The sequence below is a fragment of the Pteropus vampyrus genome, unplaced genomic scaffold (genome assembly GCF_000151845.1).
Source record: "Pteropus vampyrus isolate Shadow unplaced genomic scaffold, Pvam_2.0 Scaffold20, whole genome shotgun sequence".
NCBI classification, from domain to species: domain Eukaryota; kingdom Metazoa; phylum Chordata; class Mammalia; order Chiroptera; family Pteropodidae; genus Pteropus; species Pteropus vampyrus.
In genome coordinates, this window is record NW_011888801.1 from 14,974,834 (window position 1) to 14,990,978 (window position 16,145).

The following is a 16,145-nucleotide window of genomic DNA, read 5'->3' on the forward strand; positions in this document are numbered from 1 at the left end:
TTTTGCTTTAAAGAATCTATTTTTAAGTAGCAGGCTTCAAAGGCAAGTTTCTGATCCTTAAAATACAGCTATTTATGATGCAATTATGAATAATCAACTTTCCCTGAGCTTAACTAAAATGTAACAGATGCAGTTTCCTAATCAATGGACTATACTCTTTGTTGCACAGTAAACCAGCTCACATCTTTCAGTAACAAAAAATCACTAAATCTGAATAGTAAAGACATCACCCAATGAATTAGAACAGTTAATTTTCTTTAAATATTTCTTTGTGGGAGGGGATACCTACTCAATTAGAGGGGTTTGTTTGTTTCGATTTTTGTTTTGTTGTTGTTGTTGTTGTTTATTATCATGCCATGGATTCATAGGGAATGGGTTCCAGCAGCACAGGCTCCTTCCCATTGCTTTTCACAAAGTGTGCTTCTCTGGGTGGCGCAGACTGGTGATTCAATTGAACCCAGATATCTTTCTCTTTGGCTTCTTTCTTTGTTTGATCATTTTCCTTCACAGGTTTCAGGAAGCTGTCCCAATCCTTAAAGTACTTAATATGCTCAATACGTACATTAATTCTCTTGGCAAGAATCTTGCCCTTAATTTGTTTGTTTACAACAACGCCAACTGCATGCCGGGTAACACTGTAAACGCTTCCAGTTTTATCATGGTAACATTTGTGAGGCATTCCTTTTTGAACAGTGCTCATTCCCTTGATGTCTACAATATCACCTTTCTTGTAGATTCTCATGTATGTGGTCAAAGGAACAGCTCCATGTTTTCTAAAAGGCCTAGAGAACATGGAGCGAGCAGGTGCCTTTGCTCCTTCCCTTTGTGTTGGTCATTTTGGCGAATTACTGGAAGATGGCGGTTGTGACCAAAAGGAAGTGAGTCCCATAAACTTTTATATCCCTTCCCTTTATAGTGTTCTGATCTGCCAAGACCGTTTTTCAGAATTTTTAATTTTTACAGTTTTATTGACATATAATTCATATACCATACAATTCACCCATTTAAATTGTACAATGGTTGTTAGTATATTCATAGGTAAGTGCATCACTGCAGTCAATTTTATAACATTTTTATCACCACAAGAAGAAATCTTGTATCCTTTACTATAATTCTGTTATCTCTCCATTCCTTGACCCCAGCTCTAAGCAACAACTAATCTCCTTTCTGTCTCTATAGATATTCCCATTCTGGACTTTCTCATGAATGGAATAGAATGTAGTCTTTTGTAACTTGCTTCTTTCATTTAGCATAATGTTTCCAAGGTTCTTCTATGTTGTAAAATGTTCAGTATTTCATTCCTTTTTTATACCAAGTAAGATTCCATTGTATGACTATACCATATTTTGTTAATTCACTCATCCACTGATGGACATTGGGTTATTTCTACATTTTGACTATTATGAATAATGCTGCTATCAACATTCACATACAAGTTTCTGTGCGGATATATGTTTTTACTTCTTTTGGTCTATTCCCTAGAATGTAATCCTGAGTCTTACAGAAACCTGTTTACTCATTTGAGGAACTGTCAAACTGTTTTCCAAAGTGGCTGGATTGTTTTCACTTTCCCACCAGCAATGTATCAGGGCTCCAATTTCTCCACAGCCTCACCAACAATTGTTGTTATCTGACTTCTCAATTCTAGCCATCCTACTAGGTATGAGGTATCTCGTTGTGGTTTCAATATGCATTTTATTGATAACTACTAATGTTGAGCTCGATTGCCATTTGTGTATCTTCTTTGGAGAAATGTCTATTCAGGTACTTTGCCCATTTTTTAACTTGGTCATTTTTCTTTTACTATTGCATCAGAAGAGTTATTTATACATATTCTGGATATAAGTCCTTTATCAAATATATGATTTGCAAAAACTTTCATTCTGTGGAATGTCTTTTCACTTTCTTGATGGTGTCCTTTGAAACACAAAAGTTTTAAATTGCAATGAAGTTTTTATTTTAATGTTTGTACTTTTGCTAAGAATTCTTTGCCAAATCTGAATTAGTTTCCTCTTCCCCAGAGTTTTTGCTATTCTTAACATCTTGCATTAGTGTGGTATATTTGTAACTGATATGCCAATATTAATAAATTGTTATTAAAGTCATATTTATGTTAGTATTCACACTTTGTGTTGTACAGTTCTATAGGTCTGACAAATGCCTAATGTCATGTATCCACCATTACATTATTATAAAATATAGTCTCATCACCCTAACAATCCCATGCTCCTCTCTCCCCACCTCTCTCCCCACTCCAAACTCCCAGCAACCACTGATCTTTTTACTATCTTGATAGTTTCACCTTTTCCAAAAGTCATATAGTTGGAATCATACAATATATAGCCTTTCAGAATGGCTTCTTCCACTTAACTATATGCATTTAAAGTTCTATCCGTGCTTTTTGTGGTTTGAGAGCTCATTTGTTTTTATAAGTGAATAATATTCCATATGTACCAGTTTATCCACTCACCTACTAAAAGACATCTTATTTGCTCCCAGTTTTGGCAATAAAGAAAGAAGCTGTTATATACATTGATATGCAGGATTTTCTGTGGATGTAAGTTTTCAACTCATTTGGGGGAAATATCTAGGAATATGGTTAGTGGGTCATATGGCAAGATTATGTTTACCTTTGTAAGAAACTGCCAAACTGTCTTCCAAAGTGGATGTACCATTTTGCATTACCACCAGCAATGAATGAGAGTTCCTGTATTTCCACATCCTCACCAGCATTTGGTATTGTCAGTCTTGTGAATTTTAGCTATTTTAATATATGTGTAGTAGTATCTCATTGTTTTAACTTGCAGTTCTCTAATAATATATAACATAGAGCATCTTTCCATATGCTTATTGGTCCCTTCTGTATACTGCTTTGGATTATTGTTTATTCAGACTTTCTGCCCACTTTTGAGGGGTACTTTTTTAAATACAGTTTTTAGAGCAGTTTAGGTTCACAGCAAAATTGAACAGAAGGTACAGAGATTTCCCATATACTCCTGGTCTCCACATAAGGCACAACAACTCCCTCTAGCAACATCCTGCACCAGAATGGTCCAATTAGTACAACGGACAAACTTACATTGACATATAGTAATCACTCAAAGTCCATAGTTTACATTAGCGTTCACTCTTGGTGTTAAACATTCTATGGGTTTCAACAAATGTCAAAATGGCATGTATCCACCACTAAGCATGATACAGAATAGTTTCACTGCCCTAAAAATCCACTGTATTTCAACTATGTATCCCTCCCTCCTACCTAATTCCTAATCAGGCAACCACTGATCTTTTTACTATCTCCATATTTTTGCCTTTTCCAGATGCCATGTAAGTGAAATCATACAGTATGTAGCCTTTTCATATTGGGTTCTTTCATATAATAATACACATTTCAATTTTCTTCATGTCTTTTCGTGCCTTGATAACTCATTTTTTAAAATTTTATATCTTTAATTGTTGGTGAGAGAATTCTAATTATTTCTTATTATGGTGACATTGGTTAACAAAATCTAATAAGTTTTAAGTGTACAATTTAACAATATATATATATATATATATAATTGTGTGTTCACCACCCATAGTTAGATTTCCTTCTGTCATCACATATATGACCCCTTTTACTCCATCTACCTCCCCCCTCTCCTATATAAAGTAGGGGGGTTCATGCATTCTTTGACTTTGACTTTTTGGCTCTTTTGTCTTCTAAGATTCTACATTTTCATCTCTTGTTAATTGTTTGCCTTTTACCATCCAAAATTCGAGTCATTCTTCCTCTCTTTTCTAGCATTTTTGCGAGGATGCTCATATCCACAGAAAAGTTTAAATAATTTTCCAGCCAATATTCATACACGTATCACTTAGATTCTACAACTGACGTTTTATAATTCTTGCTTATTGCATATTGGTGAAACTGTCCCTCTAACCATCCATTAATCTATTTTATTTTTGATTCCTTTCAAAGTAAATTGTCCACATCAGTACATTTTGCCTTAAATATTTTATTATGTATATTATTAAATAGAGTTCAATATTTCTTTACAGTTTTAATGTAACATATACATACAATGAAATTAATTGATATTTAGTTTACATATGCTAAATTTTCATAGTTGCATCTACATCTGTATAACTCATAACCCTTATCAAGATATAGACTATAACCATCACTCTAGACAATTTCCTTATGCCCCTTTCCAGTAAATCCTCTACCCCATACATAGACAACATTATTATGAATTTTCCACCATGGATTAGTTTTACTTTTTCTAGTATTTCATATAAATGGAAGCATATAGTATCTACTTTTTTGTGTAGGCTTATTTCTCTCAGTGTAATGGTTTTTGGGATTCATCTATGTTATTTTTATTTTATCAGTAATTCATTTCCCTTTATTTCTGAGTAGTCTTCTATTGTATGACTATAGTGGAGATTATTTATTCTCCTGTATATGGACTTTTGGGTTGTTTCCAATATGAGGCTATTAGAAAAAAGTTGCTGAGAATATTCTTGGGCTGGTATTTTTGCATATACGTGTTCCATTTCTACTGGGTTACGGTGAAGAGTGGAATTGATGAGTCATGGGGTATTTCGAACTTTATAAAAACTTGCCCTTATCCAAAGTAGTAGTATAATTTTACACTCCCACCAAGAACGTTGGAAGATCTGCAAACTTATTAACATTTTATGTTGTCAGTCTTTTTAATTTTAGCCATTTTTAAGTCTTCTTTGGTGAAGTTTAAAACATTTGCCCAGTTTCATTGAGTTATTTCTCTTTATATTATTGACTTGTAGGCATTCATACATTTTGATACCATTTCTTTGTCAGATATGTTTGCAAATATTTACTCCTAGTCTATTAATTTTCTAAATACATCTTTTTAAGAGCATAAACAGTTTTGACAGCCTGATTAATCAATTTTATCTCTTATGCTTAATGTTTCTTTGACTTGCTTGGGAAATTTTCACTTACATTCAAGTCATGAAGATACTCTAAGTTTTCTTTTAAAAGCTTTATGGTTTTAACTTTTATAATTAGTTCTATGGTCCATCTGAAATTAAATTTGTGTATGCTGTGAGATAGGGGTTAATGTTCATTATTTCCCCATATGGTTATACAGTTATTTCAGCAAAATTCACTTATTAATTTTCTTATTTGTGTGTGTGTGTATTCCTTGGGATTTTCTGTGTAAATAATCATGCCAAGTGAAAATGGAAACAGTTTTACTTTTTCCTTTATGATGTTTATATCTTTCATTTCACATTCTTCCCTTGTTACAATGGCTAGCACTTCTAGTTTAATATTCATTAGAAGTGGTAAGAATGTGAATCCTTGCCTTGTTTCTGATCTTAGGGGAAAATATTAAATATTTCATAATTAATATGATACTAGTTGTAAGTTATTCATAAATGTCCTTGATCATTCTGAAGAAGTTTCCTCTATTCCTAACTCGATGATAGTTTTTGTCATGGAAGGGTATTACGTTTTCTTTCTAAAAAATAATCCTCCTCTCCTAGAAGAAATAACTTTCAAGGCTGCCACCGTGAGTCTCATACACTTTTTTTTTTTTTTTTTTTTGCTCTTACTCTCCTTGCCTTTGAGGTCAAATTTATAAAATCCTCTTTAAGCCTAAGGTCCTTGAGTTAGTTCCTAAGTTTTCTTCTATGCATTTTATTGTTTCAGGTCTTATATTCAGGTCCTTAATACATTTTGAGTTAATTTCGGCGTGTGGTGATAGACAAAAGTCCAGTTTCATTCTTTTGCAGGTGTCTTTCCAATTTTCCCAGCACCACTTATTGAAGAGACTTTCCATTCTCCATTGTATGTTTTTGGCTCTTTTGTTGAAAATTATTTGCCCATATAAATATGGGTTTATTTCTGGTCCAAGTATCTATATACTTGCCAATACCATGCCGTTTTGATTAATATCGCTTTATAGTTTTATAATTTTATAATTTGAAGTCGGGCAGAGTGATGCCTTCAGCCTCATTCTTTTTTCTCAGAATGGCTTTGGCAATTTGGGGTCTTTTGTGTTTCCATACAAATCTGATGATTTTTTGTTCTATTTCTTTAAAAAATGCTGATGGGATTTTGATAGGGATTGCATTAAATCTGTATAACGATTTAGGTAATAAGATCATTTTAACTATGTTGATTCTTCCAATCCAAGAACATGGAATATCTTTCCATTTCTTTGTATCTTCTTCGATTTCTTTTAATAGGGTCTTGTAGTTTTCATTATATAGGTCCTTCACATGTTTCATTAAATTTATTCCTAGGTATTTGTTGTTGTTGTTGTTGTTGTTGTTGCAATTGCGAAAGGAATTATTTTTTCCACTTCTTTTCCTGACACTTCATTATTAGAGTACAGGAATGCTATGGATTTTTGAACATTGATTTTGAAAATCTAGAAAATTTTCTGTATTTGCTTATTGTTTCTAGTAGTGTTCTCATGGAGTCTTTAGGGTTTTCTATATAGAGAATCATGACATCTGCAAATAGTGACAGTTTGACTTCTTCATTTCCATTTGGATGCCTTTTATATCTTTCTCTTACTGCTGATTGGCCTATTTAGATTTTCCAATTCTTGATTCAGTCTAGGAAGGTTGTATTTTTCTAAGTACTGGTCCATTTCTTCTAGGTTATTGAATTTGGTGTTATATACTTTTTCATAGTATTCTTGTATGATCCTTTGTATCTCTGTGATGTCTGTTGTAATTTCCCCTCTTTCATCTCTGATTTTGTTTATTTGTGTCCTTTTTCTTTTTTCTTTAGTGAGTCTAGCCAGGGGTTTGTCAATTTTATTAACCTTCTCAAAGAACCAGGTCTTTGTTGCATTTATTTTTTCTATTGTTTTTTTTTTGTTTGTTTGTTTCAATTTCATTAATTTCTGCTCTAATTTGATTATTTCTTTCCTTCTGTTGACTTTAGGCTTCATTTGCTCTTCTTTTTCTAGTTTTTTAAGATGAAGTGTTAGGTTGTTTTTTTGGGTTCATTCTTGTTTTTGGAGATAGGCCTGGAATGATATGAACTTTCCTCTTATGATGGCTTTTGCCGTGTCCCAAATGTTTTGATATGTTATACTATCATTATCATTAGTTCCTACGTATCTCTTGATTTCTCCTTTTATTTCTTCTCTGAGCCCGTCATTCTTCAGTAGCATGTTGTTTAATCTCCATGTATTTCTGGTTCTTTTTACAGTGGATCTCTAGTTTCAAAGCATTATGATCAGAGAATATGGTTGGTATGATTTCAACCGTCTTATATTTGTTGAGGCTATCTCTGTGTCCCAGTATGTGATCAATCCTTGAGAATGTTTCATATGCACTAGAAAAGAATGTATAAGCAGCCGTTTTGGGATGGAAGGCTCTGTAAATGTCAATTATGTCTAGTTGGTCTAATGTGTCATTTAAGGATGTTATTTCCTTATTGATTTTCTTTTTGGATGATCTGTCCATATCCAACAGTGGGGTATTTAGGTCCCCTACTATAATAGTGTTTTGGTCTGTTTCTCCCTTTAGTTCTGTTAATAATTGCTTTATATATTTAGGGACTCCCGAAAAATAGATATTAATAAGTGTTATGTCTTCTTGGTGCATGATTCTCTTTATCATTATGAAGTGTCCCTCAGTATCTTTCTTTACCTTTTTGATTTTGAAATCTATTTCATCCGATAATAGTACTTCTACTCCTGCTTTTCTCTGAATGCCATTTGCTTGAAATATCGTTTCCCACCCTTTCACTGTGAGTCTATATTTGTCTTTGGAACTGAGATGTGTTTCCTGAAGGCAGCATATGGTTGGGTTTTGTTTTTTGATCCAATCTGCAACTCTGCCTTTTTATTGGTGAGTTCGGTCCATTTACATTTATGGTGATTATTGAAATATGAGCTCTTCTTATAGCCATTTTATCTTTTGCTTTCTGGTAGTTCAGTGTTTCCATTGCTTCTTTATTCTTGTGTTTCTGTTTTCTTTATTTTGGTTGGGTTTTGTGGGTTTTCTCTCTGGTCCTTCTTGTTTTATGTTGTATACTTCAGTTCTAAATCTTTGGCCTGTGGTTACCATTACGAATATGGAAAGGATAGTTGTATATATACAGCCACCCCTTTTCTTCTGTGCATCTTATTTCCATTCCCCTTTGCGAATTTAGATCTTTGACTCCTCCCCTTTTCAGTCATTGTCTCAATTTGTCCCTATGTATGCTGAATGTTCATTACTATCTTGCTATAGCAAATCTCTTCTTATTTTAAGCTTATAATGCCCTATTCGTAGTAAGGGTTGCACTCCTCTGCTTTTATCAGCCTACTAGTCACCTTACTCCTAATCATACATTTTTTTTTTTTGTCATTTTGTTTTACGTGAACTGACCTCTTTCAGAATTTTCATGTTGTAGTGGAGAATTCCCTCAATTTTTGTATGTCTGGAAAGGTCTTAATTTCACCTTCATATCTAAAGGAGAGCTTATCTGGATACAGTATTCTTGGCCTGTAGTTCCTTTCATTTAATAGTTTGAATATTTGATTCCACTCCTTTCTGGTTTGTAAGGTTTGTGCTGAGAAGTGCGACGATAATCTACTGGGTTTTCCTGTACAGGTTACTATTCTTTTCCCTGGCTGCCTTGAGAATTCTGTCTTTGTTATTGATTTTTGATAATTTTAATACGATAATTTAATGGGTTTTCCTTTATGGGTTACTGTCTTCTTTTCTTTGGCTTCCCTGAGAATTCTTTGTGTTTGATTTTTGATAATTTTAATACAATGTGTCTTGATGAAAGCCTTTTTAGGTTCAGATAATTAGGTGTTCTGTTGACCTCTTGAATTCCAAGCTCCAGTTCACTCCTTAGATTTGGGAAATTCTTGTCAACTATTTGTCTGAAAATGCTTTCTAATTCCTGCTCCTTTTCCTCCCCTTCAAGAATTCTCGTTATTCTTATGTTTCCTCTCCTGATGGTATCAGATAGTTCTTGTATTTCTCTTTCATTATTTTTCATTCTTCAGTTTCTGTTCTTCTTTCTGATTTATTTCTAGATTTGTGTCTTCGATATCACTGATCCTTTCCTCTATTTGGTTTCCTCTATTTCCCAAGCTTGTTATTTCATTTTTCAACTCTTGCAGTGTGCTCTTTATCTCCAGAAGTTCTATTTGGTTCTTTTTGAGGATTTCGATCTCCTTGCTAAAGAACTCATTCTACTCATTTAGTTGTTTTTTCAATTCCTGAAATTGTTGATGTGATTCATTTTGGATCTCACTGAGTTTTTTTCAGAAGTACCATCTTGAATTCTCTGTCATTTAAGCCACATATTTCTATGTCTGTAAGCTTATTTTCTGGAGATTTTTTCTTTCTTTCTGAGCTGCCTCGTCACCTTGGCTGTTCATGGTGTTTAATGGACCATTTCTCCGCCTGGGCATTAATGGATGTGTGTTCCGCATTTTTTTTTTTTCAGAAAGAAGATTCATTATATAAAGTTCTGTGTAGCCTTGCAAAGAAGGTGTTTTTCTTTTGGTTTCTAGTTGGGTGGTTTTTGTTGAGTTTTAGATGTTCAGCTTATTATTGTTTCAAGGGCAAAGATCTGGAGACATCTCTCACTCTGCCATGTTTCTGATGACACTCCTCATTTCTTTATAGTGCTGAATAATATTCCATTGTCTAGATATACCAGAGTATATTTATCTATTCACTTACTGTAGGACACCTTGGTTGCTTGCAAGTTTTGGCATTTATGAATAAAGCTGCTATAAACATCCATGTGAAGGTTTTGTGTAAATATAATTTTTCAGCTCCTTTGGGTAAAACCAAGGAGGGTGATTGCTGGATCGCATGGCAAGAGTATGATTAGTTTTTAAGAAATTGCCAAACTATTTTCCAAAGTGGACGCATCATTTTTCATTCCACCAGCCATGAATGAGATTTCTTGTTGCTCCACATTCTCACTAGTATTTGGTATTGTCAGTTTTAGATTTTTACCATTCTAATAGGTGTGTAGTGTTTCTTCTTTTTAATTAGATTGTTTTCTTATTGAGTTTTAAGAGTTCTTTGTACATTTTGAATACAAGCCTTTTATCAGATATGCATTTTGCAAATATTTTCTCCTAGTCTGTGGCTTGTCTTTCGTTTTTTAAAGTGTTTTCTGGAGAGAAGTTGTTCATTTTAATGAGGTCTAACCTATCTATTTTTTCTCTCATGGATGCTGTTTTGGTGTTGTATCTAGCTCATCACTAGATCAAAGTCATCTAGATTTTTGTCTGTGTTATAGTCAAGAAATTTTATAACGTTGTATTTTATATTTCGTTTGATATATTTTTAGTTAAATTGTAAAAGGTACAAGGTCAGTGTCTAAATTATTTTTTGCATGTAGATGTCCAGCTTGAACATTTGTTGACAAAACTTTCTTTCTCCACTGAATTGCTTTTGCTCCTTCATCAAAGATCATTTGTCTGTATTTATGTGGTTCTATCTCTGCACTCTCCGTTCCACTGATCTAGTAATCTACTATTTTGCTAATACTACATTGTCTTGATTACTGTACTTTATAGTAAGACTTCAAGTCAAATCATGTTAGTCTGCTGATGTTGCTCTTTTTGTTAAGTATTGTGTTGGCTGTTCTGGGTCTTTTGTCTTTCCATATAAACTTTAGAATCAGTTTGTCTAATCCAAAAATAACTTACATGATTTTTTAAAATTGAGATTGTATTAACTCTATAGATCAAGTTGTGTCATCTTAATATTGAGTCTTCCTATCTGTGAACACAGAATATCTCTCCATTCATTGAGATTGTCTTTGATTTGTTTCATCAGAGTTTTGTAGCTTTCCTCAAACAGATCTTGTACATATATTGTGAGATTCATACCTAAGTATTTTATTTTAGGGGTGCTAATGTAAATGGTACTGTTTTTAATTTCATATTCCAATTGTTTGTTGCTGGTATAAAGTGATGCAATTGATTTTTTAACATTAAACTTGTATCCTGCAACCTTAATATGAAAACTTATTATTACCAGGAAGATTTGGGGTTTTTTTTGTTTTTTGTTTTTTTGTTTTGTTTTGTTTTGTAATTTCTTTGGGATTTCTACATGGATAATCCTGTAATTGGGAACAAAATCAGTTTTATTTATTTTTTCCCCAACCTATATAACTTTTACTGTCACATTGCATTAGCTAGAACTTCCTAATTCCTTGATGCAGCATAGGAGTGGTGAGAGGGAAGATCCTTGACTTGATCCTGATCTTAGCAAGGACGCGTCTAGTTTCTCAACATTAAGTATGTTCGCTGTAGACTTTTTGTAGGTTTTTAAAATGAAATTGAGAAAGTTCTCCTATATTCCTAGTTTGCTGAGTTTATCATTAATCTCTTGGATTTCGTCAAATGCTTTTTTCGCATCTATTGATATAATCAAAAGACTTCCTCTTTAGTATGTTGTGATAGATTATATTAACTGAACCAGCCTTGCAAGCTGAGTTGAATCCCACTTGGTCATAGTGTATAATTCTTTACTATATTACTGAATTTTATTTGTGAATAACTTGTTAAAGATTTTGCATCTATATTCATGAGGGATATTGGTCTGTAGTTATGTCTGGTTTTGGTATCGAGGCAATAAAACAAATTGGGAAGTTTTCCCTCTTCTTCTTTCCAGAAAGTGAGTGTATAAATGTGTTATTAATTCTTTAAACATTTGGTAGAATTCTCCAGTAAAACCATCTAGGCCTGATTATTGCTCTGTGATAGTTAGAAAATTAAAATTCAATTTCCTTAATAGTTACATGATTATTCAAATTACAAATTTTATATTGGGTGAGTTGTAGTAGTTTGTTCTTTCTGAGGAATTTGGTTCATTTGATCTAAGTTGTCAATTATATGTGTAGAGTTGTTTGCCATGTTCCATTATTATCCTTTAATGTCTGCAGGGTCTACAATGATATTCCTTATTTCATTCTTGATATTAGTAATTTGAGTCTTCTCTATTTTTTTCTTTCAGTCCTATGAAAGATTTGTCAGTTTTATTGGTATTTTCAAAGAACCAGCCTTTTGTTTCATTTGAGTTTTTCTATTGATTTTTGTTTTTCTATTTCATTCTTTTCTGCTCTTTACTAATTTTTGCATTCTGCTTGGGTCTATTTCGATTTTTCTCCCTAGTATCTGGAAGTAGGAGCTTAGATTGATTTGAGATCTTCCCTCTTTTCTTATGTATGTATTTAGTTTCATAAATTTCCCTTTCAGCATGGCTTTAGTTTTGTCCCACAAATTTTGATATATTTTCATTCAGTTCAACATATTTTTTAAAAGTTTCCCTTGAGACTTTAACCCATGGCTTCTTTAGAAGTGTGTTGTTTAGTTTCTAAGAGTTGACTATTTTCTTTTTATCTTCTGTTATTGATTTCTAGTTAATTCCATTGAGGCCAGAGAACACATTTTTAAATTTCTGTTCTCTTAAATTTTGGGAGGGTTATGGCCTAGCAGTGGTCTGTCTTGGCTTATATTCCATGGGAACTTGAAAAGATTATTCATTCCACTGTTGTTGACTAGAGTGGTCAGTATTTAGATCCTGTTGATTGATGGGATAGTGTTGTTGAGTTGTATATTCTTGATGATTTTCTATCTAATTGTTCTATCAATTGTTGAAAGAGGGGTGCTGAAGTCATTAATTATAATTATAAATTTATGTATATCATTTTTATGTTTTTTGCTTTGCATATTTTGCAGCCCTATTGTTTGTTCAAACATTTAGAATTGCTGTCTTCTTGGTGGATATTTATCATTATGCAATATCCCTCCTTGTCCCAATTTTCTTTGCTCTTAAGTCTTATTTTATATTATTACTATAGACTCTGCAGCTTTCTTTTGATTAATGTTTGCAAGGGGTATATTTTATTCCATCCTTTTGCTTTCAACCTACCTATATTATTATATTTGAAGTGAGTTTCTTACAGACAGTATATAGTTCACATTGTTGGGTCATATATTGTTTCTTTTTTTTTTTTTTAAATACACTCTGCCAATCTCCATCTTTTCTATATAGTTAATGTAACTATGATGCATGAGTGTTTAAGTCTGCCATTACCTTTTTTCTGGTTTTTCTCCATGTTTAAGATTTTTCTGTTTTCTTCTGACTACCTGTGGGTTAATTAAACATTTTTTAAAATTTCATTTTGATTTATCTATTGTTTTTTAGTTTATCTCTTTCTGTACTCTATTTAGAGTTGTTGCTCCAGGTATTACGTTATAAATACATAATTTATTACAGTCTGGTGTCAACAGTTTACCAGTTTGAGTGAAGTACAGAACTCTTCACTTTCTTTACCTCTTTTACCCTCCCATTTATAATCGTCTCATTTTCTTTACATACATTGAAAACCACTGTAGACAGTTATAATTTTTGCCTCAGTAAACATAATTTAGAAAACTTGAAAGAAGTGTATTGTATTTATCCACATTTTTACTCTTTCTAGTCTTCCTTCCTGATGTTCCAAGAATCTTTCTTTAATCATTTCCTTTCTGTTTCAAGAACTTCCTATAGTTATTCTTTTAGGTCAGGTCTGCTGTAAACAAATTCTCTTAGTTTTTCTTCATCAGATAGTGTCTTGATATTCCTTTCATTCCTGAAGCATATGTTTGCTGGATATGCAGAATTGTGCATTGACAGTTCTTTTATTTTCCAGCATTTGAAAAGTGCTGTGCCACTTCCTTCTGACATTTATTGTTCCTAATGATAAATCCATTGTCATTCGAATTGTATTTGTCTTGTAGGTAATGTGTCATTTTTTCACTGCTTTAAAGACTTTTTGTTTCATCTTGTTTTGAGAAGTTTGACTATGATGGATTTTGGTGTGGATTTGGAGGGATTTGGAGTTCGCTCAGCTTCTTGAATCTATAGGTTAATGTCCTTTGCCAAATTTGGGAAACATTTAGAAATTATTTCTTCAACTACCCTTTTCAGTCTCCACCTTCTCTCTCCTTTCTGGAACTCTGGTGACATGAATGTTAGATCATTCCTTACAGTGGCAAATGTCCTTGAAGTTCTACTTATTATTATTCTTCAGTCTATTTTCTCTCTGTTGTCTTAGATTGGCTAATTTCTACTGTTGTATCTTAAAGTTCACTGATTCTTTCACCTATCCTCTCTATTCTGCTGCTGAGCTCATCTATGAAGGGTTTTTTTCCCCCTAGTTCTAAAATTTCCATTGGGTTTTCTTGTATCTTCTATTTCTTTGTTGAAATTTTCTATGTCCTCGTTGAGACTTATTCTAAAAGTGTTCAAAATTGCTTGTTGAAGCATTTTTCTGATGGGTGCTTTAAATTCTTTGTTGAATAGTTCTAATATGTATGTCATCTCAGTGTTGTTATCTGTTGTCTTTTGTCATTCAAGTTGAAATTCTCCAGGTTCTTGGCATAAGTGATTTTTCATTGCAAATCAAACATTTTGGATATTATGTTATGAGACTCTGGAGCAAGACACTGCTTCTTTACAGCCAGGTGGAGATGGAAGTTCACGTTCTCCTCTATGCCTCAGTTGGCATATAGAATGGCTCTTTGTCACTGCTGGGTAGTTCAGGCTCCACCTTAGGCTATGCTAATATAATACTGGCTAGGAAAAGGAGCACCCTGTTACTCACTGACAATTCAAGATGAAAGTGTGTAAGTGGCCTTAGTTTCCTGAGTGATATGAAAAGTTCTGAATCTGTTAGGCTACCCCTGATATCACCTAATGGGAAGGGGGAAGATATCTACTATGAAAAGGGAGTGGAGCCTCATTAATCTCAGGTGGAGGTAGAAGTTCAGTGTTCCCATGTATTCTCCACGCACATTGGAGAAGAGAACCTCTTTACCACATGACTGATTAGGGCACCTGGAGAGGGTGGAAAGCTAGGCCCTACAAATTGTCTTTGCTGGCGAGGGCTATTTTTTTCTGTGGTATTTGGCTAAATTAGAGCAGTTATTACATAAAAACTTTTTTGTCTTGTTAGGTTGCCCCTTTCCTGGTTCATTGGCTAGAGAGAGCAGGTTTTCTTGGGCCTTTATCCGTACTTGGAATTTCTGGGTTGTCATCTTCTCTAGTAATCAGTACAGGATATATGAAGCAATAAGGAAATCCAGGGAACTCACACTGTATTGTTCTTTGGTTCTCCAAATCCTCCTAGCCAGTCTGCTTCTTTCTCTTCCACCATCGTCTTATGTTTGTTTTATATATCATGTTCAGGAGTTTTAGTTGTACTTACCAGGTATAGGGAAAAGTCTGTCTACTTCATCATTTGGAATCAAGTCATTTCTCTATTTTAATGTGTGTGTGCATGTGGGTGTGCGTGCGCGCATGTGCGTGCACGCGTGTGATGATATTGTGGTAATGTCTTTTTCAGACTTTTATTTACAGGTGGAATAAGCTTCAAAATAATTTGGGATGGGTAATGGGTAGGAATATAGAGCAAGTGAGATTAGCTATGAATTGATCATTGTTGAATATTGGTGATCTTCAATTGGTGATACTTATATGGGGTTCATAACCCTATTTTATCTTTGTATACATCTGAAATTCTCCTTTAAAAGAAAACCATTTGCTGACTACCCACTCTAAGTCATACCACAGGCTCTTGTCTGTGCTCTTTGTTATAAACTTGATAACAAGAACTCAGTCTATTTTTGTCATAATTACAGCTCAAAAGCTTAAAAATGACTGGCATATAGTTACTTGGCATTTAAATTGCCATGTCTCTCCAAATACAAGATGTATTTTATGTAGTTTTAAAAAAACTACTGTAAATTAGATTATGATGGACCATCAATTTTTAGAAGTATCTGGACTTCAGATGCCAATGTGAAAAAAAAAATGTTGATTTTGGAATTAATCAAATATAGTATCTGTGGAATAAATGAATACTCTAAAATACTGTGCTTCACACACGTTCAAGAATAGATTAGTGTACATATTTTAAGCTATTAGCAATTCTACAGTTAGTATATTTTTTCCCAAATACTTAAGTTTTATGTCTAAATTTCAAGGTTACTTAATAGAAAATGCAACATTCTAACATAATAGTTTCCACCTCCTTAACACCGAGGACCCCTTTGTTTTATCCCTAAATATATTTTGAAATACTTTGATACCAAGTAAAATTCATTTGGTAAGCTAATTTTCTTCATTTTTCATTGATTAAA

At 33.3% G+C, this 16,145-nt stretch overlaps 1 pseudogene; it reads right to left on the reverse strand.

The window, feature by feature from the left end:
* Window positions 1-349: 349 nt before the first annotated feature.
* Window positions 350-858, reverse strand: LOC111736488 (annotated as a pseudogene).
* Between the last annotated feature and the right edge of the window lie 15,287 nt (window positions 859-16,145).